The sequence below is a fragment of the Rhea pennata genome, chromosome 2 (assembly GCF_028389875.1).
Source record: "Rhea pennata isolate bPtePen1 chromosome 2, bPtePen1.pri, whole genome shotgun sequence".
Classification (NCBI taxonomy): Eukaryota; Metazoa; Chordata; class Aves; order Rheiformes; family Rheidae; genus Rhea; species Rhea pennata.
This window is the reverse complement of record NC_084664.1, coordinates 91,650,296-91,663,541: the sequence shown is the minus strand read 5'-3', so window position 1 is coordinate 91,663,541 and position 13,246 is coordinate 91,650,296. Positions and strand designations below refer to the sequence as shown.

Genomic DNA, 13,246 nt, shown 5'->3' with positions numbered 1-13,246 from the left:
GTCTTGGAATATTTGAGAACAGCCTGGTCATCCTTTAACCTGTTAGCTTAAGCTTAAGTGGGGATTCATAGTCCTAACTCACTTCTTGCTAGAGTTTTCTGCTTGTTTCATTATCAAACACTCTTCCGTGGTGAGCACCTCAGAGAAGCTCAGGGTTAACTCCTGAACTGCCAATCTGCGAAGCCCCCTTGCTTAGTCTGCCAGCCCCCCTGCACCGCCGCAACTCCATGCCGTGAACTGAACTGAAAGCGGCTGCTGTCGAACTCGGGAGGAATCAAAATGACACAAACTTTAAATTTTTTATTTGTGGTGGTGGTTGTTTTTTTTTGCTTGTGCCCAGATAATTCTGCAGTTCTGCCCTGAGTGCCTGACCTCCCGCCCCTTCCTGCTCAGACTTTTCTGAAGTTGCAGTAATCCTCCTGGCTTCGGTTTCCTTCATGAGGACAAAAACACACGAGCTTCCCGCTTGGAAGGCGTCCCATCCCACAGAAGCGTGTGGTGCCGGCGCCGCCGGCCCTGTCCCAGGCAGACCCGCCTCGGATCAGCTGCCGAGCCGTAATCTTTGCCAAACGCGCTCGGGAACGGCTTAGCATTACCCCGTTGCCATGCCATACAACCGGGTGGCCTCTCCCCTGATTTTGGGGGATCGGCATAGAGGAGACTCATGGGAGGTTACGTGCTATTGTTTTTGGACGCTGAGCATGTGTGGGTGACTCATTGCTTTAGTTTATATGTCAACTGAAAATTAGTCTCGGAAGTTTAAACTTGCCGTTTCAGGATGCTCGCAACTGAAAGCTCGAAGTCGTCTCATGGCCACAAGTAGCACGTAGGCTCTTCTGCGGGGAGAGACTAAGCCGCTGTGGAAATACCTGTGTTTGGTAAGGAAGCAAAGAGGATGATGACTTGTTTCTTTGGGTAAGATCAACATGGCTATTGCCCAGGGGCGGGGGGCGCGTGACCTTACGTGTCGCTGCTTTGGATGGGCGGATAGGAGAAGCGGAGCCTCCACCACGTGCCTCGGCACTGATAAGCATTGCGTTTGGCTGATCCAAGGAGCAAACTGGAAAATGTCTGGTGCCTCTGTTGGAAAGCAGCAGCCCATCCACTGCCCTAACCAGGAAGAGGCAGAGCCAGGCCTCTCCCGTCCTGGGGCTTTTCGGGCACCCACGAGCTAGCGCGAGGGCAGACCTAGGGAAATCTGTGCTTTGGGAGGAGGAAAAACTGGAGATTCTGCTGGAGCATTGTCCCGTCTCTAAGCGTGCGTGGCCACTGCCCGAGGGACGCGTAGCTGCTCGCGCTGTACCGGCCTCGTGCCCACTGAGGGGAGGAGCGCAGGATGCGGCGCTTTCCCAGGGTGGAAGTGTTGGGGTAGGAGACTTTGGCATGCAAGGCGGCCTCACTGGAGGAAGCACCTCCAGTGCTCGGCCGAGTCTCTGCCGTCTGTAGGTTCAGATATGCCCGAGATCAGGCCCGTTTCGAGCAGCCTCTTTCACAGCTGTACCTTTCCTCTGATCCCAATCGTTAAGAGATTAGGTTTCTTGAAATATCAGCTTTTGTTGGCCCCCCTGGCTGGAGCAAACCACTTAGCCTACAGATGCAGGAATGCTTGAATAGCTTTGCAGTGTGGAAGAAATGCTGAGTTTCTAATGTGTATAATTTATACAGTATAGAATAGTCTTTCACCTGCAGAGTGCCGGTGAATGCATGGGGCTTGCTTTCTTTTTTTTAACCATGGTCAAGGGCATGCACTGATAAGCTGATTTAAAAAAAATGAAAACAACAACAACAAAAAAACCATGGCAACAGTAGGTGAGTGAATTCCATAAAAATAGGAATAAGGCATCACAGGCAGAGTGCTGACTTCTGGAAGCTTCCCTAGCATTAGCACACTGATTCAAAACTTTTTTCTTTTTTCTTTGAAGGCAGTGTTCTAAGTTCTGTGCCCAGTGTTTCTTGAATAGGGAGATTGTTTTGTTTAGAGGCTCCCTCCTGCTTCCCCCCCGCCCAGGGATGTGTAGTACCATTCGCTTTGTCTCCCACTTCAAACACTGAAGTCCCTTGCAAGTCAAGAAGCAAATTCAAGACTTTTGGTATCTTGAAGCAACTTGCATAGGTTTAAGATAAGGCGCCTTTGTCATAAGGAAAAGCTCAGTACTAATTGTCCCAAGATGTATTAAAAATAGTGGTTTTGGCAATGTGGAGAGCTTTTGACTGACATGCTACTCTTTTGAGAAAGAGTCCATAAACCTCCAAAAGCACTGGCTTCTAGAAAGCAAGGTCTGTGATGCTTTGGCATGCAAGGATTTGGCCAAAACTTTGGAAAAGAGTACAAAAGGTAGCACAAAAAGATGCTTTTGTTTGGACCTGAGCACTGCTCAGCTTGATTCTTCTTTTTCTTTTTCTTTTTTTTTTCTTTGCAGTGGTAAAAACAGAATTTCAATATGGATATAGTCTACCAAGTTTTGCCACTGTGAAGAAAAAAGTCCAAACTGAGTCCTGAATAATGAAACCTGTTCTTGGATGGTGGGTATGGGTCCTTTGCACAGCGCTGTCGTAGCAGAAGGGGGTGGGAGTTCATTATTGTTTTCAAATGAAGAATTAGGTCTAGATGGGTCTGGATTTCTGCAGCCAAGAGGCAAGCACTCATGATAAAACCTTCACATGGCAGAGCTTTTGTGCGACTTGCTTGTCTGGTTAGGGAAATGTCTGATAACTTGAGACTCATGTTTTGATTAACTTTTATGTTCCAGCCAACCCTGTTGGTTCTCAGTATTTTGTCAGTTTGTACTGAAAAATCAAAATAAACTGCTTTTTTTGTAGAGATTGTCCATAAGCAAAGCTGTAATAGGTACTGGGTGCGATGACACATTAATCCTCTATTTATCCATAGCAGAGAAACCAGGCTAGCATAGTTCCTTTAAGTTCTGTATGTTAGAATGGTGATAAGATAATTCGTTATTCCATACAGTTATTTTAAATCTTATTCTAATTGTGATAATTTCCATGTAAATAATGACAGGATGTGTGTGAATGATATCCCTTTCCTTGTCTGTTTTATTTTTGCTGGTTAATATGCAAAGGCATGTTTTCCTTCTGGCCAAAAACCTTATTCTTTAGTACTACTTCTTGTTGCACCTCTGTGAATGTGAATGATTCTGCTGTTTTCTCTGCAATGGACTTGAATTTTTGCTTTTACAACTGAAAGGAGTCTCTGACAGTTATACAAAAAGCATACAGAAGAAAAACAGACTAAATACAATGTACGCTTATTTAAAATATCTCATACTTTCAATATACAAGAAGTACTATTTTAAGTACGCTTCATTTTCAACTGCAAATCCTCCCATGTAATTTACTTTAAGTTTTAAGGCAGCTGTGATTTGCTTTCCTTCCCCTGCAGCTGTTCCCCTTTTCTTGACAATTAGACTGACTGAAACAGTTGGTCTAGACATTGTTGGTTTAATTCAAGGGGAACTTGCTCACTTTTTTCTTCAGTGTTAACCATAGACATGTGTGCCTACACATATACCTACAGAATGTGATGCATACATTTAGAAATTACTCCATCATGTGGTTTGATCTACAAAACCAAGCAGGAGAAAAGGCTGTTTTTGCAGGAAGATCTCACCAAATACAGTTCTCTAAAACTCCAGTTCCTCTAACATCTGTATTGTATCTGGCTGCATAGGAAGGTAAGTCATCAGTTAAGCCAAGCAAAGTAAGAGCAGTTTACATTTTTCTGCACTTGAAATTCCCCTGTTTAGTTCTACAGTAGACTGGAAACTCCAAGCTTGCAGCAGGAGGAGTGATCTCCAAACCTCACTCTCTGGCATGGATCCTTGAACCAAAGAATAGCTGTTATCAGGTGCCTGAAATCTGCACCAGGAGTTAGGGGGCTGTGATTCTGGGGGGCTCTGGTGCTGGGCTGGTGCTGGGCTGTTCTGCAAGAGCCGAGCTCCTGCCAGGGTCATTTGGGGCACAGAGAATCTAAAATGATAAATTAAAAAAGAAAAGAAATCTTTTGGGGAAGAAAATGTGTCTTACAGTTGACTTCAACATAGATGCTGTACCAAGGGAAGAAGTGCAGTGATATTTAAGTGTTAAATTGACTTGAACGCGATGCAGTGTGGCTTCTCGCAAGTGAGTAAAGTTGATCCGAGTGTGCTCTGCTCTGCTGCAGCCAGGGTCAGATGTGAGTCAAAGGGGTGTTTGTATGCAGAATATCTGTGGTGGTATATATTAGTATATACTGGAAGCAACTGCAAGCTCTAGAGCTTTGCTAGTGTCACCCAAATGATTTGAAACACCACTAGGCTTAGAAAAAGTCCTTCTTTCCTAGTGTTGGCTGTTCAAGTGTGTAATGGATAGCCATTAACTGAAACATGAAAGCAATTAAAATGGAGCCAGAAGAATTAGACAAATCTGGCAAAAATGCTTGAGAAAAATGTCTGCTTCAGTTGTAGATACAAATGAAGCAGCAGCCAAAATTACTTTCAAAGGCTTTAATTGCATCTGGTTTAATTTAGGATTTAAAATGCAGGATATTGGTTTTTAGTACAAGTTTTTAATTCATGCTTAATCTGCTGACTGGAATGTCTTTCCAGTAGGAATGATAGTTTGAGTAGGATGGTTGAAAACTTCTTCCATTGTGATCTCAGTTTATTGGTCTTTGACAGGTCATACTCTCTAGAATTGCATGACGGTTCAATATATACAGTTCATGGTGGATCATTTAATTATTTTTAAATGGAGTTCATTGTTATACAATAAACTGTTCTTATTTTAGATATGTAAAAAAGTCATTAAGAAAGCTTTTTGATGATCTTTTTCCTGAAATGTACTCAGTGGGACTTGAATATATAGTATTTTTCAAAGTGTTCTAGTATAGATTTCTTATAAATGAGAAAAATAAAATGCTTGAGCTAATTCAGCTTTTTCTTTAATTAACCTTTTCCAAATAAGAAAATGACCTTGTGAACTCTCTCCCTCTCTCTCTCTCTGTGTATGTGTATATGTGTGTGCATATATATATATGTGTGTGTGTGCATATATATATATATTTTTTTTAAATATTCATTCACTTACTAACTGCCTGATAGGTGGAATGGTCACTTGTATCACCACAGACTGCACTCAAACTGCTACCAAATCTGAAGGCAAGGTCCAGGGAAGGCAGGCATTGGCAGGCTTTCAAATCTGTCTGCTCAGGAAAAGGATTTCCAGTGCCATTTGAAAAATTAAAGTCATGGTATAAATCAGGAGGTTCGAATGATCTAGATATGAAGGATTTTTGGAAGATTATCTAAATGAATTTCTACCACTAACAGCCACTATATTGGATGAGTTGTGAAATAAATTGCTGGGCAAGAGAAGCAAATAGAAGCTAATCTGTGTGGACCCCCTCCTCCACCAAAAAAAAAAAAAAAAAAAAAAAAAAAAAAAAAAAAAAAAAAAAAAAAAGGGCAGAGGAGGAGAACCAGTAATTATTGCACAGTGAGCTTCAATTTTGGTCCTCATGTAAACACATACACCAATACATAGGACAATAAAAAAATATGTACTCAGATAACAGAATCATGAGTGATAAATAGTTTATTGTGCAGGGACAGAAATCAGGCCAGAAAAATTGGAAGGCCTTTTTTGTCAAAACTATGTTATCAGGAGCTGAGGAAAATGCAGTTCATATAATGTTGCTTGTTTTTTTTTTTTTTTTCTTTTCTTTTTTTTTTGGGGGGGGGATAATATGTGTGTGTGTGTGTGTGTTTATATATATATATAAAATACTGTCTTGTGAAATCTTATTTTAAAAGTAATTTTAATTGACTGCTCTATGGGAGTTGGCACACTGACTGAAATTGAAAACAAGCAAAAAGAAAACTAAGAAAAACTCCAAACCTGGAAGCAGAAGGTAATAATAAATTGAGCTAGGGAGTGTTGTCAAATGGACATTGTAAAGCTTTTTCAGTCTTATTTTAAGATAGCTTAATACAAGAAATGTGGCGTACTGATGTGCAATGACACACTCCACGAGCTCTCTTCCACTTCACTGTATTTTCTCCTGCACAGGGGGATAATCTGCACTTTGCAAACGGGGTCTCCCCTTGCTGTGAGCAGGATCAGAGGCTGTATGTTTTTAGCATAGTGCTGGGTTTGTCAGAGAAGTGGCCACACCAGTGTTTTGGAGATTCAGTCTCTGAGGAGAGCTTGGTCCATTTTGTGCATATGTTTTAGGAGCATTACTTTTTGAAGACCTCCAGCAAAACCTTGCTCAATCAATGATGTGGTGAAGAAAACCTGTCAGAAGCTGCGTGCTCTACTCTGGTCTTTTTCTTTTTCCAGACTTACCTCCAAAATCATTGTGTTTTTTAGTTCATTTTTTTTCCAGTTCTTTAGTTACATTTTTTGTGACTTTTCTCCACAAACATGAGATTCAGAAATGCTGAGATTTGTGTGTGGTTACCTCATGTGACAGCTAAGTGTTTGGTCTTTAAAACAGAAAAGCCCACCAGATATCATGATACTTCTGCTAAAATCTCAAGTATTTGGTGGTGCTGTATCTTGACGCATCAATTGTCCCATGATGTATGTTTTTAGCATAGGAATGAAGCAATAAGTGTGAATTTTGAGTTCAATTTACACCTTCTTGGTGTTTTAATAGCTGCAGGTAGTATCACCGTGCAAGGCAGTTGCTGCTCTGTTCTATCTTCAAAAAATATTGTTAAAAATATAGCTGTTACCGATAGATACTGCCTGTCATAGTTTCAGAAAAAATGGCTGTTGTTTTGTTGTCTTCGTTTCATGCCCCACAAGGGAGACATTTACTGTCACTTTTTCAGGCAAAGAAAAAAGTGCTGTGGAAAAGTGAAAAGCTGCTGTGATTTTTGCTGACTGTCCTGCCTCTTGTTTTTGGAGGACACTTACGGACTACACACAATACCACAAAAAAGTATGAGAAACAAGTACAGTTGAGATATCGGACGAAGCTACAGCAATGTAGCCTAATGATGTTTGTGGTTTTTGTTGTTTTGTTTCCAGAATTTCTTTAATTGTGAAACCGACCACATGAAATGTTGGATGCACACTTAAATTTTTGTTCTATATTTAGATTTACTTTTACTAACTGATGGAGATTTAGAGACCTTGAAGTTTGTACTGCTTTGAAAGTAGCTATTTGGGAAATGCAGAGGAACAATGATAGAAAAATGAGTCAGAGTAACTTTCTGATGGCTGTTAAAACCATGTATCTTTGACCTAAAACTAGATGATATAACTATGCAATGGAAGGCAGAAAGCAACAGCTGCCTGCCTCTTCTAATGCCTACATCCTTAATATATTGCCTTAGTTCAGCCTCCAAAATACTCAAAGCCACTATAATACTACTACATCCTCAGACAGGTCCCTCTGCAAGGCACAGCTTTGGGAAGATTATACCTGGTTCATCTTAAACCCAGTTTGTTCCAAACTGGGGCAAAAGTGGGTGTTTGTAAGAAACTAGAAAAAGAAAAACAAATGAACGAACAAAACTAGAGAAGACTCAGAAATGAACAAAGACCATGAAACAAAAACAACAGTGGAACAAGGAAAAAGGTCCAGAGCCCTTCAAATGCTTACACTGCCCCCTCCTTGTCTGCTGTGCCCTGACTCCTGCATGCTGTGGTGGCTGCAGATACCCGATGGGCTGGGTCCAGGAGTCCCTGTGCATGGGTAAGTTCTCAGTTCCCTATGTTCCCTATGTACCACTCTGTGCCTCCAGCTACTGCATTTCCTTTCCACCTGCGCGCTCATATGCTCCCTCTGCTCTCTGGCCAGAGAAACATACAAATTCAAAGGCTGTATGGCACAGGTGAAATACAAAACCTACTCCTAAAGCCTATAGCTGCAGAGCTGGGCAGGTTACTGGGATTCTGCGGAAGGCTCTGAATTTTGTCCTCACTTGGACCTTGAGAAGATTGATGTGTTATCTTTCAGGAAAGGTGACACCAAATCCTTATTTCTTTGCATTGTTTTCATTAGAGAAAGCAAGCAATGGTAGAGTTGGCCTTGTGATTTTGCAAATATTTGAATCTTGAATAAAATACACTGCTGCAAAAAGCAGATATTTTCCAGCTGGCTGAGTCTGCATGATGTTGAAGTTAAGGAGTGTCCTTGCAGTGGCTGACCAGTTGTGATACCCTCATTGGATGACATTCGAATCCATGGCTGCAGACTGTCAGTAAATAGCTGCACTGTGCAGCCAGCACCCTGCAAAAAGGGAAGAGACTGTGGAGTTTAAAGTAATAAGATATACCAAGGAATCTGTTTGTCAGAGGTATTGGGATCTAAACCAGCACAGCTTGTACCCGCTTTGCGCCCTCTCCAAATGTGAAGAGACTGTCTAATATACAGAGTGTATCGCTGGTGAAATGCAAAGTGGGACCAAACACCAGTGTCTGGCCTAGACAGGGAATTTATGCTTGTTCCTTGCACAAGCAGCTGCTATGGGAATCCTGTTGGGAATGATCAGCTTCCCTCAGTGGTCCAGGACTGGGTTTTGGTTGTGGCTCTAGCATCTTGATGGCATGCATCAGTACATGTGGCCTCAGAGTTGCATGTTGCTGCCGTGTGACATGGGTACTTTGTATTTTCTGTGCAAAAATTCCTCAGACTTTTCCAAATGTTTGCCTCTTTCTCCTGTTCCTCTTCTCACCTAGTATCTGCTCCTTCCAGGATAATATTGGAAGTGTTTGAAATTACTGTCTTTGGATTGGTTGGTGCATTTTTATTTATTCATTCACACAGCTGCAAATTTTAAGGAACCTCCTCTTTTCTCATAAAAGCCATAGATTGTTCTCTGTGGCCTGCTGCAAGGCCCTTGATGAGGGCTGGACATGCTACTTCGGCAAAAGCTGCACTTTCACTTGCATTGCCCAGAGCCTGCATGTCTGTGGTGGTGTCTGGAGGGCTGCAGGACAGAGTCTGTGTTGCCCCCTCCTTACACTCATGTTAATTGTAACCTGAAGTAATGATACACCTCATGGGCTACTCCTTTGGTCTCTTTTGTCTTTTTGTATCTAAATCTAATGCACAATTTTCCAGCAAAGGAGCATTACTCTTGTTCTCGACCTCTGTATGATCAGGTACTGAAGCTGCACTCCACTACTCACGTGTGCTTGTGCTTCCCAGTCCCTTTGCGTGGGTTTTGAAGCAGAGGAATATAGGATGGCCTGAGATGTGACTACTTCTGAACAAGTAGGGTGTGTTTAAATGTGTTTTAATAGGCAAGTAGTCTATTAAGGAAAAAAAAATCTCTACACAGAAATGGTGGTGTTTTAATTGCAGTGGTCTGTAGATGTGTAAATAGAAGATCAGGATCTCTTTTTGCTGCTTATTATGTATGAAGCAAAACCACAGATGGTGGCCATGGGAGCCTACAATTTTGGCTGCCAAATAGAGCAGATTGCTGGTGGACTTGCTAAAAACCTTTTTCTTTAATAGTCCATGGTATGAATTTGCTGCATCCTTCTAATTTAAGATCATTACTGAAGTCTTAGCCATCTCTTCCTCCTCCTCCTTCCCCTCCCCACAGTAAAATAAAATCCCCCAGTTGACCCCCTCCACTTCTTTGAAAGGTTCATCTGTCATTGCTGAGAAAGTATGATGTAAGGATGTAAGGAATCTGCTGCAGTATTTGAACATAAATTAATAATAAACTCAAAGGTCCTCTTCTCATTCTGTTGTTTTTTTTCTTTCCTCACCTTAATTTACCTACTACTACTACTATTGCATTGTCACTTGCTCTACAGACACACTGAATGTGGGGGCTTTTAGTAAAGGATCAAATAATCTTACTGTGATTGTAAATTATCTATTTATGTAGACTTTTCTATATATTTAAAAAACAAAACCTATTATTATGGTATTAATACTGTTGTATAAGCATGTGTGAAAATAGTTCCTGATCATTCTAGAAATACTGGAACATTTTTGCTTAAATTCTTATTTTCATTTACTAGGATTTTGTTAGTGAAACAGAAGTTGGTGCAGCTACCTAAGCTGAGTGGAGCTTGTTTGTGTTAATGATTTTTCTGAGGTAAAGAATATAAACAGAAAGAAATCTGAAATATTCTGTGTAATACAAGAAAGAACCAATATCTAGTCACTATAATGTATGTGAAAAGACTGCTATCTTGGGCCTTTTGTGGCTATGGTGGTGTTGTGGTTTTGCTAATTTAGTATGCTATTTTGGAAATTCTTGTCTGCACCTTGGCAGAGGTGAAAGGCGGCATCCGTTGGCCCTCACAACTGTTTTGCTGTCCCTATGCTTAAGCTCGGTCTTTGAACTTGTCCCACATCTCCTGTATTTACTGTTGTCAAATACAAGGCTGATGGTTGCAGTCTCTAGCTTCACGTACTGCTGTCACTAGCTAGAAGGGATTGAGATGAGGGTTGCAAGAGGTGTGGGAGCTCTGATTCAGGATCTGATTTCCCCGGAAGGCACAGGGAGATGCTGATGGGATGGTGCAGAGGGATGCACAGTGGCGGTTGTGTTAATCCGTGTTAATCTTGCGGGATCAAACAATTCATTAAGACGCAGTTAGCGCAATTCTTGTCGTCTCTGTTCCCTTCCGCACGCTGTTGCAATGTTGAGCTGTGCCAATGCAGTGCGCCTCGCGTTGCTGACTCGTGATCACAGCAGAGCTGAACCTAGATGGCTGGAAGGGTTAACTACTCCTGGTGTTAGCCCTTCCTGTCCGCTGGAGAGACTTCCTTTTCAGTGGCAAAAAACCTCCCTGTGATGCTTCACCTTCATCACAGTAGTTTACAGCCCAGCATAGAAAAGTGAACCCCAGCCAGTCGTTTTGTGTTCAGGAGCAGACAACCCACTCTGCAGGGTGAGCAGCCACAGGGCATGGGGTGAACCCTGCGTGGGGGAGTCACCGCTGCAGCTGCCAGTATGAGCGCAACAGGGACTGCCTTCAGCATCGCATTGCAAGGATGGGAAGTTTTGAAACTTGTTAGGTGTCTTGAAAGGAAAAAATACAAACAAACAAACCATAGCTGCTCTACACACCTTGAAAATGCCAACGCTGTATGAACAGAATATAGTTTTTTGCATGTCACTTCTGTATTTGCAGTAGTTTTTGCAAACAGTCACAGTCACTGAGGGATGGGCAATCAAGCTTGAGTGAAGTAAGAACTGATCCATGCTTTGACATTCTTTGAACCGAATATGAGAAGATTCGTGGTTTGGGGGTTTTGTTGTCTTTGGGGGGGGGGGTTAGGAGAGAGAAGACTCAAAATTGTCTTCCTCATTCTTTCTCAGATACTTGAATGTTATCTTTTTTTCTTTTGATTCTTGAGAAAGTCTTGAGCTTGACAGCTGTTCTTTCAAGTTTCCTAGTCTGGACAATCAGAAGAACTTTCGACAGCTAACTTTTTTGTTAAGTGTTTTAAAGGCCCTTGGTAAACTTTGAAATTTCTTGTTATCTTTTAGAATGTTATTTCTAATAACAAAGTGCATAAATCACAAAAACAAAACAGCCTATTAAAACCAGCATTTACTACTTACTGCTTATTGTAGTGCTCTTGACTTGCATAAGTGAAATGGTAGAAAATAATTAAGTAGTCAATCTTGCATAAGAAGAAGAAACAACCTTTTAAGTTTCTTGTAAAAGGTGGCAGAACTTAAGTTGTAGTAATTTGTTAGGGTCTAAAGCTGTCGTTAACTTAAGCTCTTGGCAAATGAAAGGGGAGAAGAAGTAGAGTATTTGTCTATCTTTTGTAAGATTCATTAGATATTTCTTTTCTTATATCTGTATTTTGCAAATAATTTCCTAGCTGTGTGAAACCTCTTTAATTAGCAGGATGAAGTGTACTAAAAAAAAAACAAAACAAACAAAAAAAAAAACTCTTGCCTTTAAAATTCTGGCTTTGTTCCATTTAGAATTTCTCATATGTTCAGTCTGCTCTGCATTGGCAAATACAGGCGAGACATGCAGCCTTTACTTGCAGCAGATTTGTCAGTGCAGGTCGCTTGCTTATTACAGATTTATCTGTCCATTTCTCTTAGAGTTCATTAATCCGTCAGCATGACACAATCCTTCCAAAGAGGTGGTGCCAAATGTTACAGTAGCACGCCAGCACAAACCTGCATGCCATTTATTTTTCCAGAGATTAAATAAGATCACTTTCTTGCCATCTAATATTTATGCCCAGCACAGTCAAAATTCACCATTTTTTTTTTAATAGAATGGCTGTTCAGAAGTATTGTATGAAAACTTAGTTCAGGCTTGGCATTCTTACTGCATGACCCTCTGCTCTGCAGCACTTTGCTTCAGAAGAGTGCTGGTGAGGAAAGCAGGGAGTAAGCATGACAGGGAGGGAAAGCTCAGTGTGCAGGACTCCAGTGGCATTTAAGGTTGAGCTTTGGAGCTGTTTAAGAACTACTGCTGCTTGGCCTGGCGGCATGTCAGAGCTATTAACCTTGGAACAACATACCCTTAAAGAGAATGTGTGTGTGTGTTTTTCTTTTCTTTTTCTTTTTTTTTCTTTTTTTGCTTTTCAAGACAATGCTTCATAAACTTAATTTATGGGAAGAGAAGAGGCTTAGGCTTGAAGTGTGGGGCTTCCACAGTTCCGGCAGATATATAAAAATAGCAAGGAATGCGGAGAGTCCTGGAGAATCTCCATATCCCATTTTGGCTGCTTGAAGCTTTCAAAGCCTCATAACCCTGCAGCTGGAGCAGGCCTGCTGCTAGAGTTTGCAGCCACATACCCAGATCACTGATCATTTTCAGACCACTTAAGCCATGTTATCTTATTTTGTCATGATTCCAGAGTATGGATTGTTCCTTTGTAAACTATTTGTTAAGAACAAAAATAATAAAAAAAAAAACACACACACTTCTTACACTTAAAATGTTATGCTTACCTGCAAGCATCTGGGACTTCAGTTTCATATGCAGTATTTCCTGTATTCAGAAAATCTCTCTCTCTCTCTCTCTCTCTCTCTCTCTCTCTTTTTTTTTTTTTTTTTTTAACACCACAGCATATCACCTTAAAAGCTCAGTTTAGATGGTGATGGTATTTAATAAAGCAGAGTCTAAAATACAAGTGTTGTTTACCTGTCACTGAGACAGATTAAAATAGTCCTATATTAATTTTAGGCCTTGCCTAACAATAAGCAACTGCTTGATTTCAGCTGAAGATGCAAAATTTTTTGTCACTTCTGTCCTGGCATTGACAGAACTATTGGATTTTTGCCAG

The 13,246-nt window shown here is 41.1% G+C and overlaps 1 long non-coding RNA gene across 1 annotated transcript in view; it reads left to right on the top strand.

Moving 5' to 3' along the window:
• The window catches only part of LOC134136254 (uncharacterized), a 215,108-nt gene that overhangs the window by 87,428 nt on the left and 114,434 nt on the right, over nt 1–13,246 (top strand). The window lies entirely within an intron of this gene.